Here is a 20,089-nt window from a genome sequence, read left to right on the forward strand (position 1 = left end):
CATTCATGACTGAAAGAACATAACATGCATTTTTTAACATGAAATGACACACTACCTATACAACTGTCTATGCAGTGATTTCTACTGGTGACAGATGTCTAGGTGGTAGTCCAGTTCTGTCCAGTTATGTGCCAACATATCCTTGGTATGGACTCCGCTGCTGCTGTGATGTGTTTTGTAAGGTTGTTGTTACGCCGAGCGCTCCGGGTCCCCGCTCCTCCCCGGAGCGCTCGCTTCACTCTCGCTACTGCAGCGCTCCGGTCAGTTCCACTGACCCGGTGCGCTGCGATACCGTCTCCAGCCGGGATGCGATTCGCGATGCGGGTGGCGCCCGCTCGCGATGCGCATCCCGGCTCCCGTACCTGACTCGCTCTCCGTCTGTCCTGTCCCGGCGCGCGCGGCCCCGCTCCCTAGGGCGCGCGCGCGCCGGGTCTCTGCGATTTAAAGGGCCACTGCGCCGCTGATTGGCGCAGTGGTTCCAATTAGTGTGTTCACCTGTGCACTCCCTATTTATACCTCACTTCCCCTGCACTCCCTCGCCGGATCTTGTTGCCATTGTGCCAGTGAAAGCGTTTCCTTGTGTGTTCCTAGCCTGTGTTCCAGACCTCCTGCCGTTGCCCCTGACTACGATCCTTGCTGCCTGCCCCGACCTTCTGCTACGTCCGACCTTGCTTCTGTCTACTCCCTTGTACCGCGCCTATCTTCAGCAGCCAGAGAGGTTGAGCCGTTGCTAGTGGATACGACCTGGTCACTACCGCCGCAGCAAGACCATCCCGCTCTGGTGAAAACCAGTAGTGACTTAGAACCGGTCCACTAGCACGGTCCACGCCAATCCCTCTCTGGCACAGAGGATCCACCTCCTGCCAGCCGGCATCGTGACAGTAGATCTGGCCATGGATCCCGCTGAAGTTCCTCTGCCAGTTGTCGCCGACCTCACCACGGTGGTCGCCCAGCAGTCACAACAGATAGCGCAACAAGGCCACCAGCTGTCTCAACTGACCGTGATGCTACAGCAGCTACTACCTCAGCTTCAGCAACCATCTCCTCCGCCAGCTCCTGCACCTCCTCCGCAGCGAGTGGCCGCTTCAGGCCTACGACTATCCTTGCCGGATAAATTTGATGGGGACTCTAAATTTTGCCGTGGCTTCCTTTCTCAATGTTCCCTGCACTTGGAGATGATGTCGGACCAGTTTCCTACTGAAAGGTCTAAGGTGGCTTTCGTAGTCAGCCTTCTGTCTGGAAAAGCTCTGTCGTGGGCTACACCGCTCTGGGACCGCAATGACCCCGTCACTGCCTCTGTACACTCCTTCTCGGAAATTCGAAGTGTCTTTGAGGAACCTGCCCGAGCCTCTTCTGCTGAGACTGCCCTGTTGAACCTGGTCCAGGGTAATTCTTCCGTTGGCGAGTACGCCGTACAATTCCGTACTCTTGCTTCAGAACTATCCTGGAATAATGAGGCCCTCTGCGCGACCTTTAAAAAAGGCCTATCCAGCAACATTAAAGATGTTCTGGCCGCACGAGAAATCCCTGCTAACCTACAAGAACCTCTCCTATCTCCAGTCTGCCCAACGGCTGAATCCTCGCCAGGCCAGGTGGTCTCTGTTCTTTGCCCGATTTAATTTTGAAATTCACTTTCGGCCTGCCGATAAGAACATTAGGGCCGATGCTCTCTCTCGTTCCTCGGATGCCTCGGAAGTAGAGCTCTCTCCGCAACACATCATTCCCCCTGACTGCCTGATCTCCACTTCTCCAGCCTCCATCAGGCAAACTCCTCCAGGGAAGACCTTCGTTTCTCCACGCCAACGCCTCGGAATCCTCAAATGGGGTCACTCCTCCCATCTCGCAGGTCATGCGGGTATCAAGAAATCCGTGCAACTCATCTCTCGTTTCTATTGGTGGCCGACTCTGGAGACGGATGTTGTGGATTTTGTACGAGCCTGCACTGTCTGTGCCCGGGATAAGACTCCTCGCCAGAAGCCCGCTGGTCTTCTTCATCCTCTGCCTGTCCCCGAACAGCCTTGGTCTCTGATTGGTATGGACTTTATTACAGACTTACCCCCATCCCGTGGCAACACTGTTGTTTGGGTGGTCGTTGATCGATTCTCCAAGATGGCACATTTCATCCCTCTTCCTGGTCTTCCTTCAGCGCCTCAGTTGGCAAAACAATTTTTTGTACACATTTTTCGTCTTCACGGGTTGCCCACGCAGATCGTCTCGGATAGAGGCGTCCAATTCGTGTCAAAATTCTGGAGGGCTCTCTGTAAACAACTCAAGATTAAATTAAACTTTTCCTCTGCATATCATCCTCAATCCAATGGGCAAGTAGAAAGAATTAACCAGGTCCTGGGTGATTATTTACGCCATTTTGTTTCCTCCCGCCAGGATGACTGGGCAGATCTTCTACCATGGGCCGAATTCTCGTATAACTTCAGAGTCTCTGAATCTTCCTCCAAATCCCCATTTTTTGTGGTGTACGGCCGTCACCCTCTTCCCCCCCTCCCTACTCCCTTGCCCTCTGGTTTGCCCGCTGTGGATGAAATATCTCGTGATCTTTCCACCATATGGAAAGAGACCCAAAATTCTCTTTTACAGGCTTCATCACGCATGAAGAAGTTTGCTGATAGAAAAAGAAGAGCTCCCCCCATTTTTTCTCCTGGAGACAAGGTATGGCTCTCCGCTAAATATGTCCGCTTCCGTGTCCCTAGCTACAAATTGGGACCACGCTATCTTGGTCCTTTCAAAATCTTGTGCCAGATTAATCCTGTCTCTTACAAACTTCTTCTTCCTCCTTCTCTTCGTATTCCTAATGCCTTTCACGTTTCTCTTCTTAAACCACTTATCATCAACCGTTTCTCTCCCAAACTTGTTTCTCCCACTCCTGTTTCCGGCTCCTCGGACATCTTCTCCGTAAAAGAGATACTGGCCTCCAAGAAGGTCAGAGGGAAAACCTTTTTTCTGGTCGATTGGGAGGGTTGTGGTCCTGAAGAGAGGTCCTGGGAACCTGAGGACAATATCCTAGACAAAAGTCTGCTCCTCAGGTTCTCAGACTCTAAGAAAAGGGGGAGACCCAAGGGGGGGGGTACTGTTACGCCGAGCGCTCCGGGTCCCCGCTCCTCCCCGGAGCGCTCGCTTCACTCTCGCTACTGCAGCGCTCCGGTCAGTTCCACTGACCCGGTGCGCTGCGATACCGTCTCCAGCCGGGATGCGATTCGCGATGCGGGTGGCGCCCGCTCGCGATGCGCATCCCGGCTCCCATACCTGACTCGCTCTCCGTCTGTCCTGTCCCGGCGCGCACGGCCCCGCTCCCTAGGGCGCTCGCGCGCCGGGTCTCTGCGATTTAAAGGGCCACTGCGCCGCTGATTGGCGCAGTGGTTCCAATTAGTGTGTTCACCTGTGCACTCCCTATTTATACCTCACTTCCCCTGCACTCCCTCGCCGGATCTTGTTGCCATTGTGCCAGTGAAAGCGTTTCCTTGTGTGTTCCTAGCCTGTGTTCCAGACCTCCTGCCGTTGCCCCTGACTACGATCCTTGCTGCCTGCCCCGACCTTCTGCTACGTCCGACCTTGCTTCTGTCTACTCCCTTGTACCGCGCCTATCTTCAGCAGCCAGAGAGGTTGAGCCGTTGCTAGTGGATACGACCTGGTCACTACCGCCGCAGCAAGACCATCCCGCTTTGCGGCGGGCTCTGGTGAAAACCAGTAGTGACTTAGAACCGGTCCACTAGCACGGTCCACGCCAATCCCTCTCTGGCACAGAGGATCCACCTCCTGCCAGCCGGCATCGTGACAGTTGTGTTGTGAGATCCTGTGGCTTGGGGAGCAGATATACTGAGTTCTTGATGTAATCCCATAGAAAATGGTTGCAGGGTTTTAGATCAGGGAATTTTCAAGGCCAGCACAACAATGGTGAACAGAGAACATTCAAATGGAAATGTGGAGGTTCACTATGCTACTGACAGACTACATCTGGCAGATCTTCCTGGCACAAGCCATTCTATTAGCATGTCCAGATAATAGTGGTCATTGACAGCATCCTGGGTTAAAAAGAAGGGACTAAGAGCACCTGCTTATTTCAGAATTAGTTTACTTTGAGTCCCTCATTGTGTTTGCTAAGGGAACATGGTTTTGCTGAACTCAAAATTCTAATATTGTGGCGGTGAAAGGTAGCCTCACTGCTGAACACCAACCTGTCAGTGAATTCATCTTTTTTTTTCATTCGGTCCTGTAAGTCAATGGTGTTTCAGTTTGTCATCTAGTTTCCTCTCCTGAAGAAGATGTAATCTGTAATATAGCTTACAGTATGGCTTACTGTGCTGTGATTGAATGCTATGGAAAACTTTTGTTTTTATTTCCAGTAACTGGCCATTTTCCAATGTTTTTTTTTTCACTACAGGCCTCTACAAGCACTACCGTATTTGAATCACCCTATATAATAGTTCTGGGACCTAATAAAGAATAGACCAAAGATATTTTATCAATCATTTTCTTGATAAAAGAAAACTGATATAACCATAAAAATATACAAGCACTTTTTATAATAAATTAGTGTCTGTTCCTTTAGACAGCCCTGGGGAAAGTCCACTTGGTAAAGCAAAATTAAAAAATATCCATATTTATAAGTTAGGCAATCACAGAACTGGAAAAATGAGATGAAGACACCCAAAGAGGGACAGGGACAGGCTATAGATATTGTGAAAATCATACCACAATGTCCTTTACCTCCTTCCTACCATATCCTCTCTTTCTTAATGACAAATTTTGTAAGTTTTTTTAACTTGTTTTCTTATAGGTGCCATAACTTATTGTTACTTTTTCTCCGACATAGCCATATGATTAACCTTTACCATGATTAAACTTTACTGAGTATTTTATTTGGGGGAGTAATAAAAAATCAGTTATACTACTTTAGTACAAAAGATTTAAAAAATTTATTGGTACAATTGTGTGGTCTATATACCGTATTTATCGGTGTATAACACGCACTGGCGTATAACACGCACCCTCATTTCAACATAAATCTGAGTAAAAAATAAATAAATGTAAAAGTAATGACCTGAAAGCTCTGAACTTAAAGGTGGAACAATATTTATTACATTGCAACATTTATTATAACATTTATACCACTTATATGGCAAATATGAAAGAAAAACACTCCTTTGAACATAAAATACTGAACAAAAACAAAATTTATCAGAACCACTGCTATCAGGGAAACCAAAAAACTATTCGTCTTCACAGCTATCTTCAGAATCAAGCTGAACACTACTGCTTTCACTGCCACTGTCTTCATAGATCACTTTGTCTTCTTCACCATGCAAAGCATTGCTTATGACACATTTCTTAAAAGGTTTGATAACAGTATCATCACTAACTGCGTTCCATGAAGTTTTCACCCACTGGCACACTTTTGTAATGCTAGGTCTTTTCATTTGCCCAGAATTTGTTACTTCATGTTGAGTTTCATCACACATCCACTCTTCACGCATAAAAGCTTTGAAGGGCTTGTTAATGGAAACATCTAATGGCTGCAATTGTGATGTTAGTCCACCTGGAATAACTGTGATATCTGTTTTGAACTTTTGAAATTCTTGCTTTATTGTTTCTGTAAGATGAGATCTAAATACGTCCAATACTAATAAGCATGGCTTCCTTAATAAAGCTCCTGGGCGATTCCCCCACACAATTTTTATCCACAACTTCATGCCTTCTTCATCCATCCAACCTTTAGGGTGAACATGTACTTGTACGCCACTTGGAAAATTCTCCTTTGGTAAAGTTTTTCTTTTAAAAATTACCAATGGTGGCATCTTGTTTCCATCTGCAGTACAGGCAAGAACAAGAGTGTAACAATTTTTTTCATGCCCTGAAGTTTTGTTTTAGCACCTTTCGAGTCCATAGTTTTATTTGGACGAACATCGAAAGTTGCCGATTTGACCCATTTCAAAATGTTGTCTCCTCCTTGCTTTAATAATAAAATGTATTATCTTCTCTTCATAATCGTCAGGCATATGCTGGGCAATCCTGGTTCTTGTTTGCATCCGAATGTCATGCCTCTTCATAAATCTTTGGCACCATGATGTTGTCCCTTTGAAATCTTGGATTTGTAGCACTTTGCTGATTTTCACTGCTTCAAAAATTATCATTTTTGTTGATAAAGCAATGCCTGCTTTTCTTTGACTCAGTAAGAATTCCTTTACCAGGTTTTCCACTTGTGGTCATTTAACAATACCACTGTGAAAATTGTATTTAGATTTTGGCAATATCTTGATTTTGCCTATTTCCATATTGCTTGACATATTCCACAACCTTTAACTTGAAACTGTCTGTATATGCTGAACGCTTCTGTCTTGAATCCATTAGGTATGGTTGTTTTAAGAAGCTGAAACAGAGCAAGAGTTGCACTCTGCACATATGAACGTACTGACACACATACGGACATACACTCTTACTGATTTTACACACTGTCAGACGCACACTCAGTGACACACAAATACCAGTACTAACAAACACACATTCAGATTACTCCCTTCATGAATACCGGCATGTAGTGTTTAAATCCCCTTAAGGACCACGGCTTTTTCCTCCTCACCTTTTAAAAATCATAACCCTTTCAATTTTGCACCTAAAAATCCATATGGTGGCTTATTTTCTGCGCCACCAATTCTACTTTGCAGTGACATCAGTCATTTTACCCAAAAATCTACAGCGAAACGGGAAAAAAATAATTGTGCAGCGAAATTGAAGAAAAAACACCATTTTGTAAATTTTGGGGGCTTCCATTTCTACGCAGTACATTTTTCTGTATAAATGACACCTTCTATTAATTCTGTAGGTCCATACGATTAAAATAATACCCTATTTATATATGTTTGATTTTTTCTTACTTCTGGAAAAATCATAACTACATGCAGGAAAATGTATACGTTTAAAATTGTCATCTTCTGACCCCGATAACTTTTTTTATTTTTCAGCTTACGGGCCGGTATGAGGGCTCATTATTTTCAACGTGATCTGAAATTTTTATCAGTACCATTTTTGTATTGATCTGACTTTTTGATCGCTTTTTAGTCATTTTTTCATGATATAAAAAGTGACCAAAAAAACGCTATTTTGAACTTTGGAATTTTTTTGTGCGTACGCCATTGACCGTGCGGTTTAATTAACAATATATTTTTATAGTTCGGACATTTGCACATGCGGCAATACCACATATGTTTATTTTTATTATGTTTATATATTTTTATACGGAATTTGGGAAAAGGTGGGTGATGTAAACTTTTAATAATTAATAAGGAAGGGGTTAATGTGTGTGTGTTAATCTTTTTTTTACTTATTTTTTATTACACTTTTAGTCCCCTTAGGCAACTTTTATGAGGAATCATTAGATTCCTCATACAGATCATTATGGTTCCATAGAGCCATAATGATCAGTGTGCTCTGTGCTCGATTGATAAAGTCTGGCCCTGCTTTATCATTCAGAGCACCGGAGCCGCTTCAGCAGGAGAGGTAAGCCCTCAGGCTACCTCAGCAGGGGATCACCCCCCCCGCGATCGCGCTGCAGGGGGCGATCCACCCCACTGGACCACCAGGGATGGAATAAAGGCACCTTTAGATGACAGCAGCGATCTAAAGGGTTAATAGCTAGCCGCAACGATCGCCACATGTCGGCTATTAATGCCGGCCCCCAGCTACAGGAATCAGCTGGGGGCCGGCCTGTATGATGCGGGCTCGAGTTGGGAGCCCTCCTCATACCCCGGTAACAACCATTGGACGTGTCCATGGTCGTTAGGGGGTTAAATGCTGTGATCGCAATTGATAACGGTATTTAACCATTTCAATGACGGACATCGGAATGATGTCCATCATTCCTGGAAGATGTTAGCTGCTGATAGCATCGCAGGCCTGCACCATATTCTCCTCACTGGACCTAAGACATACAAGTATGTCATGGGTCGGGAAAAGTTATTCCCGGGTCGGGAAGGGGTTTACCGGGTCGGGAAAGGGTTAATCGGGTCGGGAAGAGGTTAATAACTTTTACACAATTACTTTTTTTTTACACATAAGGCCGGGCTCATTTACTTTTAAGATGCCCGTACCCCTACCTCCTTTGTTACCGATACCGGGGCTGGAGTGAGGTAATCTCCCGCCTCTAGGCGAGAGCCCTGTGCAGGGGAAGCCTGCGCAGCTCCTCGCAGCTTCACATGACCGGCGTATATCGGCATATAACATGCAATATCGGCGTATAACACGCAAATAGTGTTTCTGGCTGATATTTTTAGTTTGGAAACTTTGAGTTATACGCCGATAAATATGGTATATCTATGACTTTTTAGTACTTTCTTCTGTTTTTTGGAAGATGGATTAACAAAATATAGCAACCTTTTTATTTTTGTTTACTGTGTTTAACATGCAGGATAAATCACTGAGAAAATATTGTAGTTCAAGTCGTTATGGATGTGAGGATATCAAAAGTGTAGTTTTTTAATACCGTTTTAATATTTTCTAAGAGGGTGATTTATTATTATATTTTATTAAATTTTATTTTTCACATTTAGGCATATAGGTAAGTAGCCAAAAAGAAAAGCATATTAATTTCTTCCACATAAAAGACATGTGATCATTTAGGAGTTAACTGTAATGCAGGCAGTTAAAGTCTGCCATCGTGCAGCATGTATAGCTGCTTACCAGTACCATGCTGTGCAGTCTTCATGTTGTACCATGTTGTACCAGTTGCTGGTGCATGTGCCCATTAGGGGTTGCGCGTGTGCAAGGTCTGTCCCATGAGCCGATGCATCATTCTGTTTTTCTTCCTCTGCCAAACGCTGCCAGACACTGCCTCTAAAACTTTTCTCCACCCATCCTCTGTTGCCTGTGCAATAGTGTAGTTTGACTACTAGCGAATGTATCTGCTGTTGTTTCTATCCAGGTATGATACAGGTCAAGGTATGGCTTTACTCATCCAGTGATGCATCATTATGTCACTATGAACCTTACCTACATTAATCTGCAAGTTTATTCTGCACTCAATGACAAAGTGAAAACAGAATGCTAAAAGTCTTTTGATCTATTTTATTGAAAATGAAAAAACTAAAATCTTGCATTGACATAAGTATTCAGACCCTTTACGCTATTACAGCCTCCAGTCTTCTTGGGTATGATGCCCCAATATTTGCACACCTGGATTTTCTGCCATTTATCTCTGCAGATCCTCTCAAGCTCTGTCAGATTGGATAGGGACCATTGGATGCAAGACATTGCTCTGGCTATTCAAGGACATCCACAGAGTTGTCCCTAAGCCCCTCCTGTGTTTACTCGGCTGTGTGTTTAGGGTCATTGCCTTGTTGAAAAGTGAACCTTTAGCCCAGTATGAGGTCCAGAGCACTCTGAATCAGGTTTTTATAAAGAATATCTCTGTACTTTATCTGTATATCTCTGACCAGTCTCCATGTCCCAGTTGCTGACTAACACCCCCACAGCATGATGCTGTCACCACCATGCTTCACTGTAGGGATGGTATCAGGCAGATGATGAGCAATGCATGTTTTCCTCCAGACATGATGCTTAGAATTGAGGCCAAGAAGTTAAAACTTGGTTTCATCAGACCAGAGAATCTTATTTCTTACAGTCTGAGAGTCCTTTAGGTACTTTTTCAAACTCCAGGCAGGTTTCATGTGTCTTTAACTAAGGCGAGGATTTACACCCTGCTATACACCCAGACTGGTGGAGTGCTGCTGGACCTTCTAACCCAGACAGAATGACCATTGGGTTCTTGGTCATCTCTCTTACCTAAACGCTGAGTTTGGTGGGGCCGTCATCTATAGGAGGAGTTCTGATTGTTCCATACTTCATTCATTCAAGGCTATGAGGCTATGGAGGCCAATGTGCACGTGGGAACTTTCACAGGTAAAATAAAATATGTCTGTACATTTTACGCTATGTGAACTTGGCCTGACTTTGCATTACTGGATAAGTATAGTCACAGCTCGAACGATACTGTACATAAGGGTTGTACACGTTTTTTGTGACTGTATTCATATGCAAACTGTATTATTACAGAATTCCTTTTGATTTTGTATCCAGAATACAACTGTACATATGTAGTCTTTTTTATGAAGAGAATATCTATAAAAATGTTTGTTGTGATGTTATTTCATGTAGACCTACAGCTCATGCTTTCACTGCATAGCTAGCATTATCACTTTAACTTGCCACATTCACCGACTGTTGCAGTATCATGTTTGATGTATTCATTATTGGCCCTCAGTACATTAATCCTCACTGAAGTCCGGTAAATCAAAATTATACCATCTGGCTTCCTATTCATAATGATAAATTTGAGGTTGAGGTGATTAAGTTTTCTAGGCCTTTGCATTTTAATGTAAAAATTAGAGTATTATAAAGGCATTTAGAAATGACCAATAGTTAGAATAAACTTAGTGACAGGATCTAATTTGTGTACTTGCTAGTAAAGCTTCATTTTAATTAGACGACTTGGTATTTCAGCCCCATCTCAAATAGACAGAACTTTAGTGATTAGGAAGATGAAGCTGTTAAATTGACAAATGGAGCAAGAAACATTTACAACAGCACTAAGAGGCAAGGGCATTGATAATGATAACACTCGGCTGATATTCTTCAATCACAAAGATTGACTCTTTCGTGGAAAAATACTTTATATTGTTTAAACAACTTAGCTTCAGAAATGAACAGCTACAAAGTATTACAGTACAAAATAAATAAGTGTGCCTCTACAGGACCCTTTGAGCAACATTGTCTCTGTCTTTGGATTATGTAAGTGTTAATACAGATACTGGTACATAAAATAATCATACATCGTAGTTTTACAGGATGGGATTTTATAACATTGAAGAGATTTCAATCAAGGGATTTATCAGTTTTTCCCAGTTCATGACAACCAGTAGTTAAAAAAAAAAAATGTTGGTTTGTGATCCCCATACCCATTCTCTGGCTGTAAATCAATTGTAAGCCCATGCTTAAGACACGCTTACAATTGTATTGTCAGTGATCAGCAGTGTATGGGGAACCCTAGGCTCTGACCCCCACAGCTCCATGCTCCCTGAAGTATGTAAGTAGTGTGGTTATTTGATCACACTGCCAGCATTCATACATATGTGCTAGGTTAGGTTGTTCATGATTCCTGTGAGGCTGTATTTTTTAAAGGACATCTCCGGGATATAAAAATGTATCCTCTATCCTAAGGATCATGAAAGGACTTACTGCTGGGACCTCCCCTGATCTCCCGTACTGTGCCCTGGCTCTTCTCCTGAATGGAGTGTGTTGACCTCCGCATTAAGCTGTGGTCGACATGCCCCCTCCATGCATCTCTGCGGGAGAGCCGGAGCGCTGCAGTAGGGTATTCCCGGCTCTCCTATAGAGCTGCATGGAGGGGCATGCCTGCCAAAGCTTTGCACGGTGGTAGACACCATCCATTTAGGAGGAGAGCCAGGCACAGTACGGGAGATAGGGGATACGTTTTTCTATCCCAGAGTACTCCTTTAAGTCCACAACCAATAGCAACATCTCACTGCAAAAATTAGATATTAGACAAAAACGTAACCTTTATTTAATAAATCATAATATATAATCAAATCCAGGGAGACCTTGATCAATAAAAAGAAAACACTTGCTCCACCATGGCTTCAGGATATTCATCAAAGGAAAGCAAGAAAACAGCAATCCTTCAATCACCACTACAGCCAAAAGTGGTTTCACCAACAACAACAATATGGTCTGTCCAGGGAGAGAGGGTGTTTTCAATTAATCAGGGGGCATAGATAAACTGGATCCTAGTGTAGGGGGTCATACAATATCCTTGTTGTAAGTCCTGGCCATAAACAATAAACCTAGGCAGAGTTTTCGTCCTACAAATGGCAGCCTGAATTGCATCAAGGAGTAAAAGTGGAATAACTCCATGGCTGTGCATAAAAATAATGGCAATCCTCCTACACATATAAATAGTTATCTCAGAATTTTCCTATTCACATAACAAACAATATTGTACATAAACTTTTATGTAATAAATATTAATTACACTGTATTTTTCAATCACCTTTATTTCAACTGACTGATTGTATATAGCATGTAGCCTGCACAATTTCTGGCAATCAATAAGTGCATATCACAAAATGACTTAAGTATATTCTGCATTTTTTCCAGAGTGCTTGTTTCCTGCAGTACACATATAGAAAATATTGATATATTGATTTGTTGTTCATTCCTTTCTTATTCCTTTTTGACATAAAGCGTTCAAGTGTAAATAAAGAAAATGTTTCAGTTAATGAAACACAAGGTAAATGGAATTATTTTGTGGTCATGTAGAGGTAGAAGGTTTTTGTGTACGAGGAATATGCTTTTCATAGGTCTGTTATTTGCAAGAAAAAAATGCTTCACTGTTTTCTTATGTCAGTGGCTGAGAGACAGTGAAAGATCCAGTCTTGTGTAAATGGCTATGTCTTACCATCACTCTTAAGCTCGGCATGGAAGCTGTACTATTGACATTAACTTGTGCATCAGTTGGAATTGAAGTGAGTTTAATGTGACCTTGGCTTGGTTGCTGAAGTAGAAATGATCTCTATCAGAAACCAAATGCAACAATTTAATTGTTTAAATTTGAACACATTTTGAGACTACTACCAATACATTTCCATTGAAAATGTTATTCCAGCTTTCTCTTGCAAGGCCCTAAGGGTACTCTATGAAAGACACTTTTTATTTTATTTTGTGTTATATTTATTTTAAAAGCCAATAGCTAATTTTTTAATTTATCTTTATGACACAATGTTTAGGTAAGCATATAATATAGAATTTATTTTATAAAATATTTTGTAAGGTGAAAAAAAAAGTCAACCATTGTTTTGCTAGTATTTTAATAATGCACTATAATTTAAAGTTTTTTTATTGCATATGTTGGGGTAGGGGGTGGGGGGATGTCACACACAGCTTTCTGCATCAGTTTTTGTGGCAGTATTTTGTTCAGTTTAAGTAAGCCAAAGCAAAATGGAATAGGAAATACAAAGGAAGGAATTATACTTCTTTTTATTATACTCTATTTGAAAAGAAAAAAAAATCATATTATAGTATTTTTTTTTGATCAATAACAATAGAGATGAACGAATCGAAGGTGAAGAATCCGAATTTGTTACGAATTTCATGAAAATGTGAATATCTCCGCGATTCTATCACGTGAATCATTTAATTAAACTCCATTTAGTGTGGTCCAGGCTCCAGGGCATCTAAAATGGCAGCTCCACATGTGAGGACATGGGGCAAAGAACTCTGGGAAGGTGGGAAGGCAAGACGGGTAGGCTGGATGACCCTGAATCACATGCAGGACGCAGCCTATCAGCAGCCAGTCACCCTGTGATGTCACAGCCCTATATAATCGGCAACCATATTACAGCTAGTCACTTCATTCATAACACTGCAGAGAGATAGGATGGGCAGCCTGTGTGTGTGTGTGTTACACAGAAAAGCTTTTTCCAGCAGTGTTTCCCCTCCTAGTCACATCAGCATTCTGGTGGACAAAGAGCAGTGCTTTTTTTCACTGAAAAGGATTTTACTGCAGACATTAACCTCCCAGTCACTTTCTACGGCAATGTATTACAGAGAGGGGCAGAGAGTTGTGTGTTGCCTCATACATTTCAACAAGCTGCCTCAACTTCATAAACCTTAGTAGAGGAGGCAGGAATCATTTTTCAGCTCAATTCTGTGTCTTTGTTCCACAATAAATCATCTGCTGGTTAAACTAGTCTGTAGACGGTATAATACCAAGCAGTCCATTCCTAATTGTTAGGAATCACAGCAGGAGTACAGCAGGTGGTGGATTCTCTGGACCTGTGTGGATGGAGACTTGAGCCGTGCCAGGGAGTGGGGTCTAAGGTGCCACTGGTTTTAACCAGAGCCTGCCGCAAAGCGGGATGGTCTTGCCTAGGCAGGTAGGTTGCTACCCCTGGCACGACTCGTTCACACAGGTAGCTGGGGGGTGACGTGGCACAGACAGAGACAGGCAGGACGTGGCTGGCAGGCTGTGGTTGGCAGGACATGGCTGGCAGGACAGAAGGACAAGGCAGGAACACAGGTACAGGACAGGCCAGAACTAGGAACCGGTACACAGACTCGGGAACAGGACTTGACTCAGGAACAGGACTTTACTCAGGAACAGGACTTTCACAGACAAAGACAGACAACCAAGATCCGGCCCAGGGAGCAGGGAGGAGCAGATACTCATGGACCAGGGAACAGGTGCAAACACTTAGACTAATTGGGTACTGGTCCTTTAAGAAACAGAGTTCCGGCGCGTGTGTGCCCAAAGGGCCGGAGTCACACACGCCGGAGCTGTGGGGACAACAGAGAGCAAGGACACAGGACGGTAAGCGATGGGCTGAGACTCGCATGTGGGCGCATCCCGCACTGCGAATCTTAGCCCCGCCGACAGGGGGGGACAGAAAACGCTCACAACTATAACAGTACCCCTCCCCCTTTGGTCTCTCCTCTTCTTTGGAACACAAAGAGTTCCCCACTACATAAGACCAGGGGGTACTGAACTGGGCAAAGGCAGACAAGAACTAACAGGCTTCAGGCTACGAGTCTTTTGTCTTCTGAGATGAACACCTGGAGAGAAAAAGGTAACAAGACAAAGAATTTGGCAAAATTCAAGATAGTCCGCATCCATAGTTGGAAACAAGGAAGGATGTTGGTACACCAGACAAGATACAGGCAGGCATAGCGTGGCACCAGAAGACACTGCAGGAACTGGAAGGTGCAAACGGTCCACATCCGTAGCCTCTTCGGCAAGAGGCAAAGTTGGTAACAAGGAAGGATGTTCAGAGGACACTGCAGGAGCCAGACAGAGCAAATGGTCCAAATCCAAGACCTCTTCGGCAAGAGGCAAAGTTGGTGGCAAGGAAGGATGTTGGGACTCCAGACGAGGTACAGACAGGCATGGCTGGGAACCAGGAGACACTTCAGGAGCCAGAAGGCGCAAACGGACCACATCCATAGCCTCTTCTGCAAGAGGCAAAGTTGGTAGCAAGGAAAGATGTTCAGAAGACGCTGCAGTAGCTAGACGGGGCAAATGGTCCACATCCAAGACCTCTTCAGCAAGAGGCAAAGTTGGTAGCAAAGAAGGATGTTGGGACTCCAGACGAGGTACAGATAGGCATGACTGGGAACCAGGAGACACTGCAAGAACTGGTAGTGGGCCAGATTGTGGTACCTGCTGCTGTCGCAAGGCCAAAAGCTGTTGCATCATTGCTGAAAGTAACTTCAGTCGTTGAGCTTGACGGACCACGACAGTGAGAGGGACTTCTGGCAGAGGAACTTCAGCAGAATCCAAGGCCGGATTGAAAAGATCCGAAAAATCAGACAAAAGTGCCCCAGCGGAATCCATGGCCGGATCTTACTGTTAGGAATCACGGCAGGAGTACAGCAGGTGGTGGATTCTCTGGACCTGTGTGGATGGAGACTTGAGCCGTGCCAGGGAGGGGGCCTAAGATGCCACTGGTTATCATGAGAGCACGCCGCAAAGCGGGATGGTCTTGCTGCAGCAGGTGGCACCAAGGTCGTTACCCCTGGCAAAACTCGTCCACACAGGTATCTGGAGGGTGGCATGGCACAGACAGAGACAGGCAGGACTTGGCTGGCAGGATGTGGTGGGCAGGACGTGGCTGGCAGGACAGAAGGACAAGGCAGGAACACAGGTACAAGACAGGCGGGAACTAGGAACAGGTACACAGACCCAGGAACAGGACTTGACTCAGGAACAGGACTTTCACAGACAACCAAGATCCGGCCCAGGGAGCAGGGAGGAGCAGATACTTATGGACCAGGGAACAGGTGCAAACACTTAGACTAATTGGATACTGGTCCTTTAAGAAACAGAACTCCGGCGCGTGCGCACCCAAAGGGCCGGAGGCACACACGCCGGAGCTGCGGGGACAACAGGGAGCAAGGACACAGGACGGTAAGCAATGGGCTGAGACTCGCATGTGGGCGCGTCCCACACTGCGAATCTCAGCCCCGCCGACAGCGGGGACGGAAAGCGATCACAGCCAGCGAGTCCGACCGGAGCACAACTGTAACACTAATAGTCTTTGACAGAGTGCAATTTTGGGTTTAGTACAAAGCTTTTGTGTGCTCCAGCACTGTTGTGCACTGCTGGTGTTGTGCAAAAATATTTTTTTTAAGCGTACTGTAGCACATTTTTCTGCCCTCATAAGTGCATACCACATACGTACATCTAAGTAGTTTACTATTTTGTACCTGTTAATCTGTCAAGTGCCTAGATACTGTAAAAGTCTAGGCAAAAGTTATCAGCGGCTGGTGTTTTACTCCAATACGTTTTTTTAAGCGTACTTTAGCGCACTTTTCTGCCCTCATAAGTGCATACCACATACATACATCTAAGTAGTGTACTATTTTTTACCTGTTAATCTGTCAAGGGCCTAGATACTGTGAAAGTCCAGGCAAAAGTATTCGCTGGCTGATGTTGTTCTCAGATACTTTTTAAAGAGTACTGTAGAGCATTATACTGCCCTCATAAGTGCATACCACATACATACATCTAAGTAGTGTACTAGTTTGTACCTGTTAATCTGTCAAGGGCCTAAATACTGTGAAAGGCCAGGCAAAAGTACTCACCAGCTGGTGTACTCAAATACTTTTTTAAGCGTACTGTAGCGCATTTCTCTGCCCTCATAAGTGCATACCACATACATACATCTAAGTAGTGTACTAGTTTGTACCTGTTAATCTGTCAAGAGCCTAGATACTGTGAAAGGCCAGGCAAAAGTACTCACCGGCTTGTGTTGTACTCAAATACTTTTATAAGCGTACTGTAGCACATTTTTATGCCCTCATAAGTGCATACCACATACGTACATCTAAGTAGTGTACTATTTTGTACCTGTTAATCTGTCATGGGCATAGATACAGTGAAAGGCCAGGCAAAAGTACTCACCGGCTGGTGGTGTACTCCAATACGTTTTTTAAAGCGTACTGTAGTGCATTTTTCTGCCCTCATAAGTGCATACCACATACGTACATCTAAGTAGTTTACTATTTTGCACCTGTTGACCTGTTAAGGGCCTAGATACTGTTAAAGTTCAGGCAAAAGTAATCACCGGCTGGTGTTTTACTCGAATATGTTTTTTTAAGCATACTGTAGCACATTTTTCTGCCCTCATAAGTGCATACCACATACATACATCTAAGTAGTGTACTATTTTGTACATGTTAATCTGTCAAGGGCCTAGATACTGTGAAAGGCAGGGCAAAAGTACTCACTGGCTGGTGTTGTACTCAAATACTTTTTAAAGAGTACCGTAGAGCATTTTTCTGCCCTCATAAGTGCATACCACATACATACATATAAGTAGTGCACTATTTTGTACCTGTTAATCTGTCAAGGGAATAGATACTGTGAAAGGCCAAGCAAAAGTACTCACCGGCTGGTGTTGTACTCAAATATTTTTATAAGCACCCTGTAGCGCATTTTTATGCCCTCATAAGTGCATACCACATACGTACATCTAAGTAGTGTACTATTTTGTACCTGTTAATCTGTCAAGGGCCTAGATACTGTGAAGGGACAGGCAAAAGTAATCACCGGCTGGTGTTTTACTCAAATACGTTTTTTTAAAGCGTACTGTACTGCATTTTTCTGCCCATTTAAGTGCATATCACATACATACATATAAGTAGTGTACTATTTTGTACCTGTTAATTTGTCAAGGGCCTAGATACTGTGAAAGGACAACCAAAAGTACACACCTGCTGCTGTTTTGGACAAATACTGTTTTAAGCATAGTGAAGCGCATTTTACTCCCCTCATATACGCACTATACTTTACTCCCCTCACATACGCAAGTATGTCAGGCAGAGAAGTGCAAAGACGTGCACAGAGGAGTGGCAGAGGCCTAAATTCATCAGGCGCAGGCAGAGGTCACAGCAGACTAGGGGCGAGTGGCAGCAGGAGTCGCAGCTAATGGTCATGTCTCGACCAGCAACCCATCTGCAGTCATCGATTGGTTAACACGGTCATCCACTTCATCACAAGTGACATCTGATACCCCTAGTTAGCAGTCGGTGGGTTTCTCAGACACAACCCTCAGTTGGCATGGCCTGGGAGCAGTCCCTATCCTCCCATTGCCTCTGTCCTATGCCTTCCCTCCCCTACAGAAGTATCTTATGCTGTGGGTTCAGCTCCACTATTCACTGAGGACAGTCAGCAGCTACTGCCCAGCCAAGAAGTGGAGGAGACATCTGTAGCTTCCTTTGCTAGGTCTGCAAGTAGTGATGAGGAGAGTGACATGGGAAGTGGTGTTGCCAGCGTTCAGTGCACTGTGGAGAAACCTGAGGAGGACATCAGTTATTGCGGTTTTCTTTTTAATTTCTCACCACAAATAGTATTTTTTTTGTTGCGCCATACATTTTATGGCAAAGTGAATGATGGTATTACAACAAACAACTGGTCACGCAAAAAACAAGCCCTCATACTAGTCTGTGGATGAAAATTTTAAAGAGTTATGATTCTTTTGAAGGCGAGGAGGAAAAAACGAAAACGTAGTCCTTAAAGGGGTATTCCAGGATTTTTTTTTTATTTGACTATGCTACAGGGGCTGTAAAGTTAGTGTAGTTCATAATATAGTGTCTGTACCTGTGTGTGACGGTTTTCTTACAATTCTTATGTGATTTTCACCCCAATATTTATTTTTACAAGCATGCAAAATTACTGTTGTCTTGAATTTTTCCCAGCTTGCAATGCGATCGAGACCTGACTCACTAGTCAGCTGATGACAGGGAGCCTGTCTGTTTCAATGGGTGGAGGGATCAATCTGCAACTAATGCAACAGCTGTAGGCACCCTAATTGAAAACCACACGTCTTTTGTTTCAATGGGTGGGGTAGCTGGCTGATGTGTGGGAAGGAGGAAATGGAATTGTGGGATTTGTGGTCAAAAAAAGAAAAGTCAAACAGAAAATACAAGTTCACAAAAAGCTAGCCACAGTGTTTTTGGTAATCTCATGGCATATCCATTTAGCCCCAAGACAGGCACGGATCCTTCCTAAGCATGTCCATTACTGTCTGCCAGGTACGTACTAAAATCACTTTATGGTGGAGAATCCCTTTAAGGCCCAAATGGGCTGTGTCCTTAAGGGGTTAAATTAAATTAAAATTACATAAAAAAATCTCTTTATTCTCTTCAATTTTGACACCATATGGTCTCCCTGCTGCCACATCGACGCTCTGCAGCAGTGATTCTAATAGCAATGCCTGTAATATGCCTGTCATACTGAATAACAGCATTATTTTACTAACACAGCACACTCCCTATGTATGTTAGGGCTAGGCAAAGTGCTCTACACCCCTATTACGGCTCTCTGTAGGTCAGAAATAGCCATTTTTAATAGCGATTTGCATATCGGCCGAATCGAATTTTTCAAAAGTTCGCTCATCTCTATTCAACAATAAATGGGGTATTCTGTATTTGTTCATCACTTTGAGCCCATGATTCCAAGTTATATGACAAGTATGTAATACACATTTATAACCTCTGTGTGTCACTTTTTTCCATTTTCTTTCACAGGATTAGAATTGATCAAGCTTTTCAAAAGTTTGGTTTGCCCGGCTTGCAGAACGCTTTGAATACATTTGGTTGATGGCTAACAAGTTTACAGCAAGCTGGCAAGGCAATAACCCTTAAACACGTGTATAACATTGCCTAAGAGTTCTAAAGCCCTGTATAACACTGCTAGGGTCACCTAGGAATGTATTCAAGTAGTTTTAAAGTGACTTTATCGCTAAGTTAATGTCAAAGTTACAGCAACAAGGGGAAACTCATGATAACTAACAGCTTGTTTTTAAAACACACTGCACTAGCAGGTAGTGTATGCTTTTTAACACGTAGAAGATGCAGGTCATACAGGTATGCCCTGGGCGTCTGGTACTTAGTGCACCAGGACATACCTCTACATCCTGAGTCCTACTGTGGCTATGGACTGAAGACAGGAGTTGCACTCGCATCATAGACCATGGGTTCCAGCTGCTATCAGCAGCAAAGGACCCACCAG

This window comes from Hyla sarda, chromosome 2, assembly GCF_029499605.1.
Source record: "Hyla sarda isolate aHylSar1 chromosome 2, aHylSar1.hap1, whole genome shotgun sequence".
NCBI classification, from domain to species: domain Eukaryota; kingdom Metazoa; phylum Chordata; class Amphibia; order Anura; family Hylidae; genus Hyla; species Hyla sarda.